General features: G+C 42.7%; 1 long non-coding RNA gene across 1 annotated transcript; it reads right to left on the bottom strand.

Annotated features, from left to right (window-relative positions):
* Nucleotides 1-195: 195 nt before the first annotated feature.
* Nucleotides 196-10,554, bottom strand: LOC117773433. The gene is made up of 3 exons (XR_004615916.1): nt 10,386-10,554; nt 1,679-1,814; nt 196-797 (listed from the first exon to the last, which is right to left on the bottom strand). It is a non-coding gene; the product is annotated as an uncharacterized LOC117773433 (long non-coding RNA).
* Nucleotides 10,555-21,180: the final 10,626 nt, after the last annotated feature.

Raw genomic sequence — 21,180 nt, forward strand, 5'->3', positions numbered from 1 at the left:
TTCTCCACCAATGTTTTAGGTTTAACACACAGCACATGTACCAGTTGTTTTGAGTTAACCTGGAGAATATAGAGGAAGTGTAAAATCCTCTTGAAGCAACTTTAAAATGCATGAAGCTCAAACTTTCCAAACTCAACTGCACAACATCTGTTCACAGACCTTATGGTCATGTGGCTTCCAAACGTGTGGAAGTGCTGTTCTATTTTCACATTGAACCCAAATTTGTTCTTGTTAAGTAAATATGTTTTCAGTTTTTTTTACAGAGTTTTTATCTGAACAACCTCAGGCAACAACAACTCATATTTCCTGATACAAGTGACAACATGCTACAGTAAATATCCCTCTAAATGTATTCAAATGAAAACCAGTCCTAATTCAGAGATCACTATCTATATCACATAGACAGCAAAGAGGACCATGCTTGCGAATCTCACAGTAAAATTATGCAAATTCTGTGAGTTTCAGAGAGTCTGTTTACAAATGCAAGTATCTCAAAAATGACATTTATTTGAGCATCTGCAAATGTCGAAAAAGCTGCGAAAGGTTTGTAGATCGTGTTCAGCAGGCCTGACTCCCGGCAATTTTCCTGTCATTTACACCACCAGTGACGTGCGAGCATCTTGGACTCAGGCTGCAAGTATTTGTGGCTAACCTGCGGCAAATTCCTCAGCTGTCGCATTACAACATGGGTTACACTGGGTGTGGCTATACCCTCCGCTGGTGAGGAGCAGAGCAGCTCGGCTCGGCGTAGCCACCAGTGGGAGGATGTGTGCTGGTGTCGTTTTGTTGTTTGAGGCCTGAAAAAGGGCGAGAGAGGGGACAATGGAGACATGAGTGAGGGACACGAGAGGGGACAAAGACATTCATATTGCTTGTTAGCATGTGAGTGCGTGTGTGTATCCGGGTCTGCACATGTTGCATGTGTATGCATGTCCTTCTTCTATGTATAATCTGGGGCTGCTGGTAGGTAACCACCTCTCCTTCAGGCTAAATTGGAGTCAGCTAACACTGAAAGATCTAATGCAACATGACAGTTAGCCTGGTCTGCCCAACTGTCTCTGCACACATTCCAAACCGCCCTGGCAAATAGAAAGCAAAGCATCTTTCTAGATAAGAGAATAGGACAAGAGTCACCTGCCAGCTGCTTTAATAAAGAAGCCCTTTAAACAAATCAGCGGAATTAAAATGCTGCCTTTCGTAACGTGTTTCATCTTTGAAATGAGTGTCACGTGCAACCACTTATACCGTGTCGAGTTATTTCTGCTTTTCCACTTAAAAGGAAAAAAAGGAACAATGTTATGACTGTGTATGTGTGACAAGAATGAGCGGGCTGCAGATCAGCACCCTCCACTTTGAATGCAAATTAAGATTTTACTGTAAAATTATGAAACGTGGTTCGTGAAAGAACAAACCTAGTCTGTGGCGGAAGGAGATTGTGACTGTAAAAGATATACAGTCACAGAAAACTGCGCAAGTTTAAAGGGCTCCGTTTGGAGAGGTACATCAAACTCTCTGATTTCCACTCGTTTGTATTCCTGTTCTCTCTGCTTGTAATGCTATCTTGTTTTCCCTCCGTCTCTTTCCCTCTCCTTGTGCAACCCGTGGAGTCTTGTGCAAGGGAGTGTGATGTGTGACAGAGCAGTAGTAGATGAAGGCCGGAGAGCAGCAGGTGATCCACCAGGGCACAGTGGGGCTCATCTTTCCCCTCCTCTGCAGCGCACCGGCCGTGTACAGTGTGACCCATACAGCGCTCTAATCTCCAGAGGACTCGGTGACTCTAATTTTCATCTTATGCCTCTCTCATTTTGTGTCTCCTAAAACGCAGACAGACAGAAACACACACACACACACACACACACACACACACACACACACACACACACACACACACACACACACACACACACACACACTCACTCACGTCTGACGGTGCAGCAGTGAGGGCAGGGCCTTTGTCCCGGGCAGCCAGTTTGTTCTTGTTCTGCTGCGTTTTACAGTACAGGCTTACATAAGCAAACAGCCCGAGAGCAGCTGCTTTCAAAATGGACTCCAGGATGCATTCTTTTCTACAAACAATCACGCATAAAGACACACACATGTCGTAACACAGAAACTGAAGCTGTCTCAAGATGCTCAGCCAGGAAAGAAAAGATTCCTTCTTATATTTTTCAGTCTAAAACCATCATATCAGTGTGCGATAGCAGGGCGTCACTGGGGGATGTCTCCTTGCCCTTGGTGTCTGTCTCTGCTACAGGCGGCTCTGATGAAGGCCACAGATGGGGACTGAAGGGGAGCTGGGGAGTAAGGAAGGACTGAGGGAGAATCGGAGAAGGGAATGTGGGAGACAACAAGGGAAATGAAAGTGGAAAGAGTGAGGAGGAGAGGCAGAGGGGGGGGGGGGATTGAAAGCGAGGAATGGGGAAGGAGACAGAGGAAAAGGGAGTGGAGGGAAGCACTGGCAAGGAAGAGAGTGAAAAAATAAGAGGTTGGATGGAAATATAGGAGCAAGATGTTGGATGTGGAGACATGAGAGGAGCGTGTGTGGCTGCAGTGCTTTGTGCGAGAGCAAAACCTCCGTGGAAAAATACCAGCCTCCTTCCTTAGCTTCCTTCACTTATGCGTCTCATCACAGTCCATTTGGCTGTCCTTCTGCACACCCACACACCCACCAGCACCACTACTAACACCCACCCACCCATCTCGGCGTGCAGTGGAGGCGGTGGTGGTGGTGGTGGCACCCTGCCCTTCTCCTCTGCCCCCATTCTTTCATTCCTCACATTCTTCTTCTCCCCCCAGGTCTCCGCTTTCCTTTCACAGGAGTGTAAGAAAGTTGCATGGCCTCAGGATGTCACTGTTTTTGATTTGCAATCATGTGCAAAAAGTTACATCGGATAACTTCTGGAAGCTTTAATGTTTCTATTTCCTATTAAACAAAAGAGCTGGAGCTGGTAAGACAAATGAGAGAACGTGACTGACTGTGGATTTGAAACTATGAGGGAAACTAAGTAAACTTACGCTCATATAAGGTTAAAGAAATGTTTTATATAAACAACCCAAAGATCTTTGTCAACAATTTCCTTTATCAAGATTCCTGCTGCAGAAAGTGTCCATATCCTTTTGAAACTGCAGCCTCAAGTTGGATATTAAAAGGTTCTAAATAAATTCTTATATTGGATCTATGAAGTATAAACCACTCTTTTCTGTTTAATAGGAAATGAACAAGTCATAGACAGATCCTTAGGTTTCCAGAAAACAATGAAAAAAGAGATGGTTCTGTCGTCTTATTGGTTCATCGTGTTCAATCTAGTGAATAACTGGCTATTTATAGAAGCAGGAAGCAAGCCTGATGAGTCACAGCTACTTCCCAAAGACCTTACTGCGGGCCCAGTGCAATTCACATTCTTCTAATTACCCACATACTGTAGCTAGCAAACGACATAGAGACCAAATAAATTTATAGAGAAGAGAATCAGAGCTTCAGTCTTTGTATGTCAAGTATTGAGATATGTTCGAGTAAATGTGTCCCTCAGGATGAGTCATGATTATGTGCTGAAAAGCCTCGACTGGTTTGCTTAGTATGCTCTGATACGCTCATCATGGACAAGGATCGCTCAGCTCTGAGAACAATCACCACTCAGCCTCTGAGGGTAAACTGATTATCATATAAATATATATAGATAGATATATATATGAAGGAGATTCAGACACATGCACTTCTGCGGAGGATGTTTGAGTGAAACAAACACTTAAATAGAACATGAGTGGTGACTTAATCAGCTTAGTGTAATGCGAAGTCAGACAGGTTCATGTGGCAGGAAACCAGGATGGGGTTCACCTCACTCAAACTCTGTCTCATACTGTAATTCTGTCTGATTGTTTGTGTTAGGACAATATGTGTGAGGCTCTGAGGGTTGAGACTTGCTTTTAGGGTTAGGGTAAGAATTAGGTTTAGCTTAGGGTTAGAGTAAAGGTTATGGTTAGGCACTTATGTTGGGATGGCTGAGGTTCGCGTAAGGGGCCAGGCAATGCATTATGCCAAAGAGTGTCCAGACTACTGCATGTGTGTGTGTGTGTGTGTGTGTGTGTGTGTGTGTGTGTGTGTGTGTGTGCGCGCGTGCGTGCGTGTGTGTGTGTGTGTGTGTGTCTGTCTGTACTTGTTTTGTACCCTTTTCCATCATAAACACTGACCTTGTCAGGACCAGTAGACCTCATGGGACCAAAGCCTGGTGCTAGTTAGGCTTAACGTCATTTCTGAGCTCCTGGGTTACACATGAATTGTTCATGGTTAAGGTTAAGGATAAGGTTTGGGTTAGGCTGTGTTATTCATGTTGTGGAGACCTATTTACACAGTATAAACAGTCACATCATGGGGACTTGTCTTCCTTATTGGGACAAAAAGCAAGTCCTCATAACATATATCATTAAATTTTGGCCTAAAAGATTAGGCTTAGGGTTAGGCTAGTAGTATATGGATAAGGTTAAATCTCTAGGAAATAATGTAATGTCCACTGAAGTCATGGGGCAGGACTGTGTGTGTGTGTGTGTGTGTGTGTGTGTGTGTGTGTGTGTGTGTGTGTGTGTGTGTGTGTGTGTGTGTGTGTGTGTGTATGTGTGTGTGTGTGTGTGTGTTGCCCAAACACACAGATACAGTACGATCTTCCCTCTCTGCTGAAGACACAACAAGGTTATGTTGTGTATTGAAATATGAGTTTTTCACCACAGGACCAACACCTTGAACACAATGAACACACAATCTGAAAACTGGACAAACAGCAGACAAATAAAGAATCACACTGATAAAACTTGATTATTGTTAGACAAGTAAATCAATCGAATTACCTCTCATTAAAAAAAACATTGCATCACTGTAATAAGTGCATGCAGCAAAAGTAATTAGCTGTTTATTAGTGCATGACAGATAATTCATCTGCAGTAGCACGGACCATAATGCTGGTTATTTGTTTTTGCTACTGAGCCCGGCTTAAACATCTCCAAAGACCTGTCACACCCACACCTCATTTATTCTGTAATTAGCACAGCAAGAAATTGAGGTTTTAGCACTTAGGATGTACGTACTAACCATAAACAGATAGTGTTAGCTTAACCGCAGTGACAGCAAGCAGCTTTTCTGTTATTGGATGGCACAGTATATTTCTCATCCTTTAGTAAAAGCTTATACTGGATGTCATTCTGATCATATTACTGAGTCAGATAACCTCATCTTATCAGCCTCACAGTTTTCATTTTGAGTTGGAGGCATAAGGGACTTCTGACAGCTCCAATTTGAAATTGTGTCAGTAAAACTTGAGCAAAATGTCTGCCACCATCACTGGCTGGAACATTTAATAAAATATATTAAACGTTAACTCAAGTCAAAGGAGCTTTACGCAGTTTGTATGCCCACATAATTCACTTGTTAACAATCTGCTCCAAATCATAGCCTGTATATAAGGATGGACGACATGAAGTGAATGACAAGACATACATTTTTCTCAAAGATGGTTTCTGTCATTTTATGTAGTACTTATCACACTGGTATTTGCCAGAGTGCAAAATATTCCATTAAGTTTGATTTTAATTAGTTATATTTGATAAAAAATAAAGGAAGTTGAGACGCATCGTCAATGTTTATATATAGATACATAACAAGAAAACTAATCTGGGCTGTAGATAGTATAGCTATAAGGCTAGCACTAGGGTTAACCCCCCTGCAAAATGCTTGAACACAACCAAGTTGGAAAAACGTGAGTCATTTTCTATTCTTCTCATACAGCTGAGCGAATTGTGCGAATGCAGTATAACCATCTCCCTACACTTCCCTCCCATGCGACTAGCTAATACATCCCACAGCACTCTGTCCTCTGAATGCACAGAGAAGAGATTGATATCAACCCTACATCAAACTCGCAGGAAGACAGAAAACAAGTTGACCCAATGGAGCTGACACATCACTGCGGATAAAAAGAAGTTTCAGCAACAGCATCACGCCACGACACTGTATCTGTCAGGAATAACATACAAAAATCGGATATTTTCCTTATACGCTGTGCTGCTCAGCCACCAGCTATTCTCCATGCTTGTTTTTCGTTCTGTCTGGGTGCATGCCTGAGCATATCGCTAGGCCTGACCTGCCCAAGACTGGATCTGAGTGCCTTACAAGACTGCTTTCCTGAGGGGTACGAGGGTGTGGAGAGAGGGGTTTGGACTAATGGAGGGACGTGGTGGGAAGAGGAGATGGATAGCGGGAGGGAAGTAGGGAGGGAGGAAGGGAAAATGTGGGTCAACACAGTCAAAGCCCTGTCACATGTTCCAGTCAGCTGGAATCTGGCCTCCAGTCCAAACCATAATGTTATGTAAGAGGTTATTGATCTGTAAATGTGCATGTTGGAAAACCGAGTGACAGTTACAGCTGAGGTGGTTCTCTGGTGTGTCTGCTGCAGTGCTGTCACATGGTGTCACAGCATGCAAAGCAGACATGTCAGAGTATTGCTGCAGGGGCTAACTGACTGACACAAACCAATCCAATGAGAATTACATTTTAATATGAAATGAAACAAGAGATTTTGATGGAATTAATATTTGACCTAGTTGAGTGGAAAAAAAAACAAGCGCTGCCACTTTGACCCTGAGAAAAAGAAAGTGTCCGAGAGTGTCCTGTCAGCAAAGAGTAGCTACCACTTGTCGCTAACATGGCTTCTCTCAAAGTCTCCCTATCAGAGTGAAGTCATCACTTTCAGCAGCCATTGTTCTGCCAGCCTGTCTCCACCTATTAGCTTCAACAACCTTCACCCTGTCATTTTTTTATTTGTTGTGAAAGGGAGTTGCATTTAACTTACTATTATCATTAGTCATTATGGGCGTCAGACAAATAAGGTTGTTTAGAAAAAAAGTGGAGGTTGGTTCAGACTGACTGAGGATAATGTGTTTCTTTTCCACCAGCAAGGCCAATCATATCAGTAAGTAGGCCTTGGTGCTGCATGTGGCAACCAAGATAAACCTTGTGTAAAAGCTGTTCTCTGGAAATTCAGACACGACTGCACATTGCCGTGGACTCCTCTCCCTCACATGCAGGGATCATAGTTCCCTGTTTGCTGTGGGGAGTAGAGGGTAATGAGTAGGAGAATGTTACAACAGGAGGCACAAGGCCCAAAGTACCACTTTACATCCTGTAGTTCAGAGGTCCATGCTCACTGTGACAATGCATAAAAAACATCTCCACATAGTTAATCCTTTTCACTTAGTGTGATCGACATCAGAGACACAACAAGCTTTTTAAACTGAACGTGGATCACATGAATCAATAAGGAAACACCTGATTCTCTCTCTGCCTTGAACTGTGGAAAAAAGTGTAGGATTTCTTAAAGGGTTCAGAGTTCAAGTGAGAATATTTCCTGGAACAAACATCAACGTGGACAGGTGACGGAGAGCAAGGGCAGCAGTCACAGTTCACTGACTGTAAGAGTACAACGGGCACAACGAGGAGAGCACGAGGAAGACAGTACATTGGACCAATGTCTAATCTGTTGGGAACAGCATTACTGTAATGACTATTATGTGAACAGTCATATCTGGGCATGAATAAAAAAGAAATAGCCTTGTGTAAATATTAATTTGGTTGACTAACAAGTCTGCACAACTCATTCCTTTTATTTGTTATCGGTGCCACGATAAGCTCTCCTTTATCCCAGTTAGCAAACATTCTCATATTTGTTGGTGAATTTGCTGAAAAGAATGTACAGATATTCCACAATTTTATTTTAAATTATTATTTTAAATTATCAGCAATAATTTTAAGAGTGTTGCTGAGAGTTAAGCAGAATTCATGTTACAGCAGTAATACTGTACACTCCATATTGGCGGTGTTCGAAATGGCACCACTTTAGCTTAAGTGCTCATGTTGCTAGCAGGGGATTATTACTTTTCAGAGACTGAAACTGTGTTTCTGGTGACGAATCTGATCAGATGGCAGTGATGATGATGCTACTGAGAGCTCTTTTAAAACAAAACAACTTGCTTAAACGAATGGTCTTCCTTGGTAGAGCTATTAATGGCCACAAATGACCCTAACTGATCTGATAGTAGTAGCAGTAGTCCTCATTTATCCAATGGCAACAAACAAACAATCCATTCATCCATCCATTCATCCATCCATCCACTGTTTTCTGCTTATTTGGGCTTATGTCATGGAGATAGGCACGGCCAGGTCGGGTTTTCTTTATGTTCTTCTTCCCAGCCACCCTCTTTCCAGCTCCTCCAGGTTGATCCTGAGGCATTCCTGGGCCAGATGGCATATGTAGTCCATCCAGCAGGTTCTGGGTATACCCTGGAGTCTTCTCCCAATTGGGTGTGCCTGGTAAACCTCCAATGAAAGGCGCCCAGGAGACATCCTAACTAGATGCCTGAACCACCCTAACTGTCTCCTTTCGATGTGAAGCAGCCGCAGTTCCTAGCTCCCTCCGTACGTCAGAACTCCTCACCCAATTTCTAACGCTGAGACCAGCCAAGAAACCAACTAGACATATATCTCTGAATGCCTATACTTTTAATGAAATGAAGTTGTGAACTGTGTCTTTAAGAGGCTCCTTCTCTTGCAGTCATAGCTGGGATGCTGGAGATGGCTGCAGTTGCTGAATTACTGCTCGCCATAGTATATATATATATATAGCCCCTGTCGTGTCATAGAGGTGTGCTGTGCTATGCTGACTGTTGCAGGCCTGACCAGTACAATACTCAGGAGTATACTTCTCTTGTGGCCTAATGGAAGATTCACTGCTGCTCTCAGGCCTTACTTATTCACAATACTGGTGAGAGTATCGAGAGGAGGAAGGAACAGTGCCTGACCAGATCATAATGTGGGTCATTCAATCTATAACAGACCTGACAGGGCAAACTCATTATCAGCTACAAATCATTGTTCCACTGTCAGGACTCGGCTGGTCTTATTTGAGGAAACAGATAGAAGGAGGAGGATGAAATAGATTCTTATTGTGGGGAATGAAATCCATCTTTAGAGTGATATTCTCCAGAGAATGACTTAAAATATGAATCAGGTCAAAACTAAATTAACAACTGTCATGACATGGTGTTCCATTCATAGCCATCATCCATATGAAACTGAACTTAGCTTCCAACTGAGCTCCTGAAACTGAAGAATCATTCAATATTACCTACCTCAGAAAAACTCGGTGTGTAGGTGTAGTGTCTAAAGCAGAGGGGAAACACTGCAATGCAGGATATTTTAGCAGTTAAATTGGTCTCATTGTTGCAGAACTTGCAGCAGCTGTAGATGATATATTGTTGTGGGTGTTGTAGGTTAGACATAAAATATTACATCAAGAGTGAACTTAAAGGTATTAGGCTCAGCCATTTATCTATTTAAAACTACTGCACTGTTAGTTCAAGATTTTATTCAATTATCCTATTATGGTCTTCTATTGTCCATGTCACTGTTGTGTTATGATATTAATAACAATAATAACAGAAACAGATACCTGATCAGAACATTCTGACTACAGATTAATTTAATGGCTGATAGAAATTTGATCACCATGACATGGATTCATTTTATCACTGGAGTAATATATAAGTAAAATAATCACTGGCACATGTATTTTTGCATCAACGAGGGAAAGTTAAAGTCTTTAAAATGAATTAAAGCTATTTTCTCACAAATACATTGCTGTTGAAGAAAAGAGAAAATATGCAAGATATAACAATATCAGATGACGCACGGTGTAACATTACGTAACCATTGCAACAACAGCAGTGCATACTTTACTTGTTCTGCGAATTAATAATATTAATAAAAAAGAGGTCTGGGACGCAAAGCTGTTGTTCTGCTGTGACAAGTATTTTTCCAATTTGCAGAGCTCCAGTTCTGACTCAAATACTCCCACACTTCAGATGATCCTGTGTAGGTTTTCTGCCGCTTGTTTACTGACTGTCATTTAATGCTTTTCTCTTTTCTATTTCTTCCTCCAAAAAACTTTACAGCACTTCCTCAGCCCAACACATGCAAAGTTTGAAGTAGATCATAATAGCGCCTGACGAGAAAATCATATAGAAAAGGGACAGAAAGAAAGAAAGACAGAGATTCCTCCATTTGTTGTGGGATACTATGATCTCTCAGTAAACAACTCCCTGCTTACCACGAATTATACAATTTGTGAGAAACTTTGATGAAAAAATGTGATGTGACAACACTTATTAAAGCATTAGGTTTTCAGCAAAGATTGCACAGGGTAATTCTGCAACAAACAGCCATATGTTCCAGTGACCAAGACATAGTCAGGCACTGTCTCCAGGGAAAAAAGATGGGTGTAGCCCTGTGATGGACTCTTTTCGGCCTTTACCGGCAACACTGCAAAACAACCTGGACCACATACCTTTGTGATCTGCACAGGGGGGGAGGGAGTCGACACTTGGCCTGATTTTGGAAGTGCATTTTTCAGCTTCCTTCTGAGAGCTGCGAGCTGGCACGCTGGCCCTTTAAATCGCTGCAAAGTGTCATCTCACACGCACCCAACTTTGCTGAGTCATTGGGTTCAGACTGCTTTTGTAACCTCCACCCAGCAGAGCTTCTCATTGGCTTTCGGCCTCCTCACAGCACTCCACGTGGTAGGCTGCCAGCACTACTAATCAGTTTCTTTTTGCCAGAGGCATTTCTTAAAGTGACAGAGGTGCTCCCCTAACTCCCCTGAGATTGATGTCTAACTGACAGTATGAGAAGACCAGCCCCAAGAAGCCCAGAGGAGTTTCCATATTGAAGAAAGAGAGGGGCTGTGCAGGAGACAACTGTAAAAAGAAAGAGAGGACGGGTGGTGAAGGGTTGTGGGAGATGGACAATAATGGTGGCAATATCAAAGACAGAGGTGGGGAAGGGTCAGCGTTCTGTAATAAAAACAGTAAGAGTTTTGACAAGCTGTTTTCAGACATAAAAAATGTCAAGAAAATTTGATTTAGACATTTTCCAAAGATGGCTTTTACATATGAAAATTGCAGCTGGAGATTGTCAGGGTCAGGTGCGCTCCCAACATCCGAAATTATTCAGTGATAGAGCATGCAGGATGAAGGACATAATGTAATTTCGTGTTTTGTTTACAACACATCAACACTGGCGTTGGCCTTTACTCCCAAAGGTCTCGACATCTTCTCAAGCTGACATCCTCATTGGTGTCTTCTATTTGTTTTCAATCCGAGATATTTCTATTTCTCCAATTTCGCTTGCCCACTCTCTCATTGTGAATTGTCTGTATATTGTCTCGCTTCACTGTCAGACATGGGCTTGCTCCGACATTTCAGAAACATTCCTGAAAATGTCCGGAGCAACTGACTAATTTGTGAGTCTGACGACATTTGCATTCTCACATGCAGCCCCCCCCCCCCCCCCCCCAAATGTCAGTCTGATAGCAGCTTCAGTTGCTGTGAAAATGCAGCTAATGCACATGCTGCCAGCACTGACATGTATAGATGCTGATTTTTGGCCACACCAGCCTCTGCAATAACAGTCAGTCCACCACTTTGTTCTGGATTGAAATAGCTCAACAGCTATTTCATGGACTCCCACCAAATGTCGTGCAGTCATTCGGCAAATCTGTAACTTTTCAACTGGCACAATCATGTTAAATTTTTACTCGTACCTTTGCCTAAGTACCTGCAAAACTAATGCCATTCCACTTGCAGCTGCTCTTTGTGATTGGTAGTATTTAAAAAAGATTAGAATGCTATCAAGCTAAACTAGCATTTAGCTCCAAGCCTAAGTACAGCCTTTTGGAGTTGCTAGCATGACTTGCACAAACATTTTCAACAATGCTCACACTATTTAGATTTACCTACTCACCAAATTCAATATATAAGTGTAGAAATAAATCAACCTAATAGTAATATACACTTTCTTATTACAGTTGCCCTCTTTGCTTCAGTCTACTTCACTCAGCTTAAAGGTGGAAAGTTGAGCCTCCTAAGTTCTTCACTAAAACCACTTCATGATTGAGGTGCACTTTCACGGACCATAATGCCTTGATCCTGTGTGGTCAGAATGGTTCGGGTAATATCCTCTGCAGTCTGTCAGGTTTGAACCCTCTGACTCATGGCTTCAGGGTCTCGGTTTCATCTGCGAGAGTCAGCCTCACTCACTCTGAGCAGAATGTCCTCCACCTGTTGTTGTGTGTGACTATGCAATGTGTTCCCTCTGTTCAGCTTTGGAGAGCCATTACCTGGGTTGAATAGTTTCCTGATTACTCATTACCTGGCAGAGGTGCCGATCGCTTCTTGGAATCTATTTAAGATTGGGATTTTCTGAGAGCAAGGGAGAGAGGGAAACCAACAAGAGATACAGGGCATAGAGAGAGAGAGAGAGAGAGAGAGAGAAAAGAGGATGAATGAAATAGGGATGGAAAATGTGTGGCTCTAGGTAACAGGTTGTACAACTACACTTCTGAGCTGTCTGGTTACGAGAGACAGAGAAAGTAGAAGCATTATGTTTCCATTTCAACACATCACACACAGGCTAAGTGTAAAAGCTCTCTTACTCTGTGATGAAAGTCTAAAAGATGGTTAGCAACATATGCTACTATCATCAATGTGTCTAATAACACCAATTTGAACACCAACAAATGTTAAAATTGACATTAGAAGTATGCCACCTCAAGCCCTAGAGAAATAATTACTCCAATTTAGCTCGCATGCATTAAAAGATCAAACTGTTCCCTCATTCACCAATACTCTTTAACCCAGATACTGTTGTGATGATGATGATGATGCTGATGATGATGATGATGATGATGATGATGATGATGATGATGATGATGATGACGATGACGATGACGATGACGATGATGATGACAATACAAGTTAAAGGATGCTTCAGGGTCACCACCATTTCTTGGAGTTATTAATATCTCCCTAACAGCTGAACATCTTAGTTAAATGTCTGGTGGTCATGCTTGGCTGATTTGAGATGGTGGTGAAGTCACAATTGTTTGTGTAAACTAAATCTGTCACATGCTGTAACCACAAATTCTAACGTATTTTCATAACGTTAAGAAGGAAGAAGGTGTGCAAGTTTTATAAATAGCACGTTTGCATTCAAATTTCAAGAGGAAACTGTTCTAAAAAGATAAGCAAACAAGGTGTATCATGCATCTTAATAGCTGAGTTTTCAACTGTTAGCATGTTGCTACACTGCTCAGTGATGGGATGGTATGTTTTTGTTAAGGTATGTTGTCCTGTGTTAATGTGAAAAAAACAGCATCCCTACTTGATCATGAATGAAAAAATAACTTATATAATTGTACTAGAATTCTACTTCTAAATATATGAACCAAAACCCGTCACAGTTAACTAGTTGTAACTAAATGTTGCTCCAAATTTAAGTCACATCAAGTAAGAACACTGTGAAACTGTTGTTAATGTGACACAACACAGAGGCTGCTGATCAAATATTCACATTACTAATCAATGCAGTCCAGTCTTCAATGGTGTTTTGATTCATTTTCAGTTGGAATTTACCCTCAGATTCTGAATTAACAGTTTTACTTAACAGTCAGTGTCAAAGGTGAGACACCACAAGTGAAAAGGAAAAAAAGATTGTATCTAATTGCAATAAAGTTGAAGATGTGGAGGACTTAAGTGTCTTCGTGGCCAAGTGTTATCAAGGTAGAGAGCATCATGTTGTCAAAGCAACACAGCAACAGACAAAAGTTTGCAATATTTCAGAGGATTCAAAGGGCAACGTTACCAAATGTCACTTTGATGAAGAGACAAACCGCCTGCATTGAAATGCCATCAGAAATTCTATCTTTATAAATTCTAAGGTAAAACAATGCACCAGTGTTGCATAACAGTTTTATCAACCATTATAGCGTGAAACTTATAACAACCAGTACATTTGTGCTGTGTCACATTCAATCTTATGAAACACATTTTTCTGTTAACCTGTTATACCTGCAATTATCATTTTGTTAGTATGAGAACATTTTACTTTGAGCAGAGTTTACCTTATTTTTAATACACTTTCAGAATGTGCAGGGTTTAATACTTTACTGGGGATTTCAGCAGATTTTCATGAACAGCCCTGGTTAACTCATGTTAACACTCATGCTAGCACATCACCTCTGATAATGGACGTGGGCGTCACTCATTGTAACCTGAACTAGATTGCGCTTCCCTCTATGTGTATGTACTCAAGACTCCAGGATTAGTTTCATTAGTTCAGTAGCAAACATGTGTGTATGTGTGAGAATGCACCATCCCTGAGATATGAACTTAATGGTGCATCCTGCCCTGATGGGTTCAAGTCAACAGACACAAAGAAGAGGGGGAAAGAAAACACTTGCCGTCTGCTTGGCGAAGAAACAGCCACCTGACAATGTGGGTTGAGACCATGTAAGAACACTGAGGGGAGGAAGGATTGGTTTCCTGGACGTTGTGTGCCTGTGGCGCATTCCCTCTCAGCGTTGTGAATGCATCAACATAAATTCAGGCACGGAATAAAAGCTGTGTCACCGTGCTGAGGTGGCATTGTGTTACTGCCGGGTTAAAATATGCTACAACAAAGGGGGTGACTGGTTGTCACTTTTGATCTGCGTAACATCAGTGTTCTGTGCCACAGCTAAAAGACGGGCTGATACTGCATTATATGAACTGCATATGAATACACACACTTACAGTAGTTTGTAAATAAATATAACAATAATTGTGTGAATACCACATGAGGACAAGCAAGTAGAAGCATAAACGATACTCACTCTCATAACCCATGCTAATATTTGACAATATGCTCGTGCAAAATGCACACACATGCCAGCTACATTAAAAAGTCATTGGAAAATTCACTCAACATTTGGTGCTTCTCATGCATGCACTGCAGTGGCTTGAGAGGACTTCAGGTATCTTCAATTATGCAGCACTGGGCACCGTCAGTATCAAAGATGCAATGCTCTGCTGTATTTCAGGAATAAATCTGCTGTTCATGTCTTCATGCACAAAATCGGATCCCCAAGCGCTGTTGCTCTAGTCCAAACAGTAGCGTGGCTCTTCTTCTCAAAAGAGGCCTTATTATGTAAATTATGAAATCATCTCCATCTTCATTTCACCTTGAGAGAGTTATTTCCACAGCCGGCACACAAATGTCTCATCTTGTCTCCGGTTTGAGGTGGAAAATGCACCACACTCCATTCTCTTTTTCCAAATGTGGGATTGTAGTGACTTCAGCAAGCAAGCCTCCAATTGAGGTTTCCATCCACGAGAAGTGCAATCACTTATTTGGTAGTAGAGCCCAATTCCTACTCCACTCCAAACCACAGGAATGCTGTGTTTGCTTTAAAAAGATGCTAAACTGAATGCTGAAAAACAACTAAAAAATGCTAGAGTTTTGGTTCCTTGATCTGCGATGGTAATTTTTTCCGAGGAGATTATTGATGCAAACTGTAGAGGTGAGTGGAGGGGTGTGTTCCAGCCTGCTGTGTGTCTCGAATCAGAAAAGGCTCTCGTACCACGGATACAGATCTATTTTACTTTCAGGGGAGAAGTACTCTCGCACTGCTTCATTTACTCGAGCAGGCACAGCTTCTCTAAAGTGCAATAACTGCCAGGATTAAAGACTAACTAGAATAACACTCAGAAGAGCGCATATCTCCACCAAGGCCCATCAGTCCCCTTAAAATCAATCAAGCTACATTAAATTCACACACTCATAGATATTAGTCCCCTAAATGTACCAGATTTTTTCGTCAATATACATAAATTATTCCCTAAGCAATCAATAAAAATGTTATAATTGCTAAAGAAAGTGATGAAGAATTATTGGATCTGCCCCCCGATTAGTATCCGCACCAAATTATGGACAAGTACCTTAGCGTCATCAAGGGTTTTGGCCCTAAAAATCAACGATACAGGCCAAAGTTGAGGGTACACTGAGGCTAAAGGTAAATCTGACTGGTTACTGGCTTGTATGGCAGTTCTATGGAAGCCATGTGGCCCGCTCAGTAGATCAGACATCATTTCCTCTGTACCTTTTTAAACTAAATGCTGTCCCATTTTGGAGCATAGAACAAGATGGAGAATATCCCTTGTATGTTCTTAATTCCTACCACCAGTTGATGTTAGCGGATGTTTAGAAAAGGATAAGAAAGGGATAGAAAAGGTTTTTGCTTCACTCTCAGGATTAAATTTAATAAAAATGTCCACGTCTGTCAATTTTATTTATACGCTCCAACATCTTAAATCTGCTCTAGCAGGCGTGATTTGACATTTGTTGTGAAACACAAGCTGAAAATAGTAGTGATCACCCTCTGTGGGTTGACTGGTGACCTGTCATTATCCACAGTCGCACCAGGTTAACACTTTTAATTTACCTCAACTGTAATCTCAGTTCAGTTTGCAGCTCTTTAAAACTTCTGAACACTTCCTCACACCTCATAGGTCAGAGGATGAGCCGCCTCCCATGGGCGGCTGCAATCCCATTGGCCACCCTTTGCTGGAGTCCGCTTCGTTTCTCACAGACCTCTGCGCTGCCATTGGCCTACGCGCCCGAACATCATCGCGGGCGTCAGCGGCGGGGCTCTTCCGGGTCGCGTTGTGATTGGCCGGTGGCGCGCTGTGACGTCACGGCCCTGCCAGCTGATCGGAGTGAGAAGCCGGTTCGAGGAGAGGAGTTAGACCGGAGAGGAAGAGAGAGGGAGACCGAGGAGGGAGCCCCGAGGAGCGGCCAGCAGCGCGGGGTGGGGACCGGACAACCGGATACTCACACCGGAGCGTTTTAAAGCTCTTATCTTTAGACATTTAAACGCTAGTGCTCGGAGGGCAGGGGACACGGGGCCGCGGTGTGGGGAAGGTGAAACTTCGGGTGTCGTCGTCACCTCTGGAAGTGTCAGAAAACCGAGTTAAGGTGTGGCTGAGTCTCTCTCTCTGTGTGTGTGTGTGTGTGTGTGTGTATGTGTGTGTCTGTCAGGCTCTGAAACATGAGCGGACACACACACGGTCTCGAACATCTACCAAGCGGCTCCAAACAGCCTCCACACTCATTTCCATTAAGGAACACATTACATAACTAACGTATTTCCATCTCGACGCGCGTATCTCTCGGCGTCCGTCCTCCGCAGCAGGAGCAATAGATCAACTGGACTGTTCCGCAGTTTAAGACGAAAGTCCAGCGTTTTCTTTTCTTTTCCTTTTGTGCGAAATGTAACGGACGTGGCAACTTCGCCGCCGCCGACCCTCTGCTGCTGAACGCCACAGGCGCAAAACTGGGCGTGGGGGGGGGGGGGAGAGTCCGGACACAGGCTGATGATCCTCATGTAGCATTTGCGCAAAAAGAATCAGGCAATATTAGCGTAAGTGACAATATCCTCGTTGTGGATTGACGTGGATCAAAGTAAGTGCGAGTGTCATTTGCGTTTTGAAACTTTTTTTTTTTTTCCAGCGGAGGTGACATGTAGGACCCGGGAACAAGGTGTGCTACGGCTATTTCCTTCAGAGTACTGTACCGTGGTTCTGAAGCTGCAGGGGCTAAAGGGATTTCACATAATGTTCTGTCTGTGGCGGTGGGCCTGGGTCACTTCTCTGTAGCGTGATGAGGGAGGGTGTGTCTTTTTTTTTTTCCATGGATCTAGAAATCCAACAGGGGAAGCGGAGGAGGGCAGTTCGAGTTCGAGATCTCTATTGGCTGTGCACAGTCTGATTTCTTCCTGTCCAACAGCATGGAGGAGTCATCCTGTGGCGATGCGACGCATTTAACTCAATCATAATTGGGTGCACAGGCAGACTGACCCCGTGCAGCTTAATTAACAGAAGCTTTAAGTATAGAGAGATAGAGTGAATTCCTCAAGGCCCCACCCTTTGTAGCTGCAACATGGATGTGAAGGGGTTCCTCCCCTCCTCCTCCTCCTCTTCTTCCTCTTCCTCCATTCTCTGCGTCGTTAATTTCCCCTCTCAAGCTTATCTTATTACTATATTATTACCTCTTTAGTATCTCCAGGTTTCCACAGTTGATCTTATTTTCTTTTGATCAACTTCAGGTCTCACCAACAGGATCTACTGTTCCTTCCCGGAGTCTGCAGAGGTGTTAATTATCGGAGGTAAGAGTCAACCTGTGGAGTTCTTACAGCTCTGTTTTGTCCGTGTGACATATTGAGGACAGGTTATACCTTTTGAAACTTTAAACTTTTACCTGCTTTGATTTCCTGCATCCCATTTTTTTATCCTGGTTATAAGACTGTGCTCATCAACCTGTTGCAAGTTTAGCAGTCTGTGTACCCTGCCACCCCTCCTTTCCCACCTCCCCATTTTCTATTAATTCTACTGGGCAGGACTTATGTAATCTTTAAAGGCAGTGTTCAGTGCTCTCAAACCTTTCGCTTATGCAATCCCAGTTTAAAGATTTCCACATTAAGGAAGGCTGTGGGTTAACAAATTACAAACTTATCAACGTGCAGGTTCCAAAGCTCAAATTCCTTTTTGGTAGAAAACCACTCGGAGTCTGGTTGTGATTCAGCGAGGATGTGGCTGCCGAGCTGTGTAGCAACCGGTGGCTTTTTTTCCACCTGCGTCTCATCTGTGTCAGCGAAACGACAGCTAGGACCTTGTCTTGTCTGATCTCTGCAAGCCGTAACAGCTTCTGATGGATAGCTGCCGATCCTCCCAGATTATTATTCCTGGAGGATTCATTAGAGGCTCCTTGAAAAGCTGACTGGGTAAAATTGCAAAAAGTAGAAATGTCCTATTTTTCCCCCTTTTTTTATTCGTCCTCATTCTGACATTATGTCTGATTGACGATGCACGTCTCCAGCTGGAGATGCTCAGGATGATGTTTGTTAGTTTCACAGCATTCACATCGGCTTCCCCCCACGGCCTAGACCCTTCCTCAAGAGCGCCCAGCCTGCTGTAATTATCCCCTCTTTGGCCTTGAATAGTAAATTATACATGATGCTGCAGGCCACTCAGAGTCCGGGCCACTGGACACATCTGGATTATCAGGGTGCCACCATTTGAATGTCCATGCCCTTGTCCCTTTTTTTAATGAGAATTATCCTCAGTGGAGTCTCAGCTCACGCCCCACCCACATTCCATGCAGGAAGTGCTGTGTTGGAACTAGTTTCTCGTATGGAGTGTGATAATGTATTTACAAGAAGTCATTGACTTTGGTTACAATGGCACATTGTGTGTGTTGAAAGACTGGGACAGAAAAGGGATGTGAAAATGGGGTTATTGTTACAAGTGTCATTGAGGACTTATAAGAATTGTAACAGTATGAAATGTGCTCCGGGTTAGAAGTGCAAATCAATGTCATATATTTTTGGGTAAAAAAAAAAGGAAGTGAAGCTGCAGTGTCAGTAGACACATTCTTCTGATTCAAGGCTATTTATTGTCGATTTTATGAAGAATCAAATCAATTAAGAATCATCAATTGAAGGTTGGTGACATCCTTATTCCTCAATAGAGACAATCAGCTGTTATGTACTGCACAGAATAGTTAAACTCTTGATACTAATAAGAAGTTAATTACTTACAAGCTCTTTTCCTCCCTCTTTCTCTCTTTCTCTCCTCCCCTTTGCCATATTTTTTGAGTGTTTGCTTTGTCTGGGCTGTGATTGCATAGCCACGTTGGATTAACCTGTGTGTGTTTGTGGTTCGCCGGCACAGTTGTTATATCTGCATGGCTAGATGTGATTAACACAGCCGTCCAGCAGTGACGTCCATTGCGCCACTCCCCAGACACAGACACACGCACCCACACCATACACAGAGAAAGGGCATGTACGACGGGAGAAAGATAGGAATCTCTTGCTAGTAATTTTGTGTCCCTGTGTCCTGTTATCTAGAGTCAAATGTCAAACTCTGAAATTCATTATTTAAGTGCATATGAATGCTTTTGTATTTGCTATATTTTATGAAGATGTGTGTTCATTGCTGGGTCAGCATATTGGGAAGGGTTTGGCCAGAAAAACATGTTTTTTACTTTATTTTCTAGAATACCAACAGAAGGAACCATTTTACCTCAGTGTTTCTACCATTGATCAGAACCATAGAATATAAAAATGTATGATTTGATGAGTCACTCCTCCTCTGCTAACTTAAGCTCATGAATGGCTAGATCATCAAGTGACTTGCTGTGACCGAGCACGACTGAACATTGACTGGTATTGACGGCCAATCACAGAGGGGAGGATCTGCGGTGGAACTGCGGTAGCTGCAGTGAGGTTGCACATTTTCATGGCCACACCCAGACAGCCACATAGGTCTAACTTTGACTAGCTTAAGCTAATATTTTACATGCTTAAGGATGTTTGTTGGATATTTAAATGTCGCCTCTGATATCCATATGCAGTTGTAGGAATTTGCGAGTGGGTTGAAAGGGTGTGTGTCTGTGTCTGGTTAAGAAAACCCAAAGCTCCTTGGCAGTTATCATGCTGTGCGTAGATGTGTGTGTGTGTGTGTGTTTGTGTGTGTGTATATTGTCCTCTGATGGAGAGAAGGATGTGCACATACTGTGAATTGCATGTGCACACATGCATAGGAAGAGAACAAGTGGGTGTGTGCTGCATTGGGAAATCTGGGATATGTTAGTCGGTGATGCCGGGCGAATGGTATTCCAACTGTGTCCCACACTATATGCTAACTGCTTCATATGGAGAGACACTGTCACCACACCTCAGCAGGGCTCTGTGTGGTTTACTAGACCAGCTCCATACTTATATGGACTGCACATGTTTGACCATGTGTGCTTGTCCACTGGAAAAGTTTTCTCTAGCATCAAAAAACGAACATCAAATGAATGTGTTTCTGTTAAATACAAGTGTAATGAGTTGACCTGCACTACTTAATCCTGTGAAGTTTCTCGTAAAATGGAAGTGCCAGGTTTAGTTTTCACAGGTTTCTGTTGGTGACCTAATTAAAGGCCAGGGTGTATTGTGGCTTGTACAATTTGAACACACACACAGATAGCGACAAAGCTAGTAGCTTGAGGGTGCAGAAACACAGAGAAAGAAACTATAGCAGCTTGTAGGCAAAGACAGGGGGAAAAAGTAATTTTAGGCTTAGTTTGGGTGTTAATTCCAGAGTTTTGATTGGTGAGCTAAATAAGGCCTAGCCTCATACAGGCACAGGGTGAGCTGCTCTTAAACTGCGTTAAGATAATTTTAGGCTGGAGCAGCGCTGTAGCACACTTAGCTGTGGCTGGTC

This window comes from Hippoglossus hippoglossus, chromosome 13, assembly GCF_009819705.1.
Source record: "Hippoglossus hippoglossus isolate fHipHip1 chromosome 13, fHipHip1.pri, whole genome shotgun sequence".
NCBI classification, from domain to species: Eukaryota; Metazoa; Chordata; class Actinopteri; order Pleuronectiformes; family Pleuronectidae; genus Hippoglossus; species Hippoglossus hippoglossus.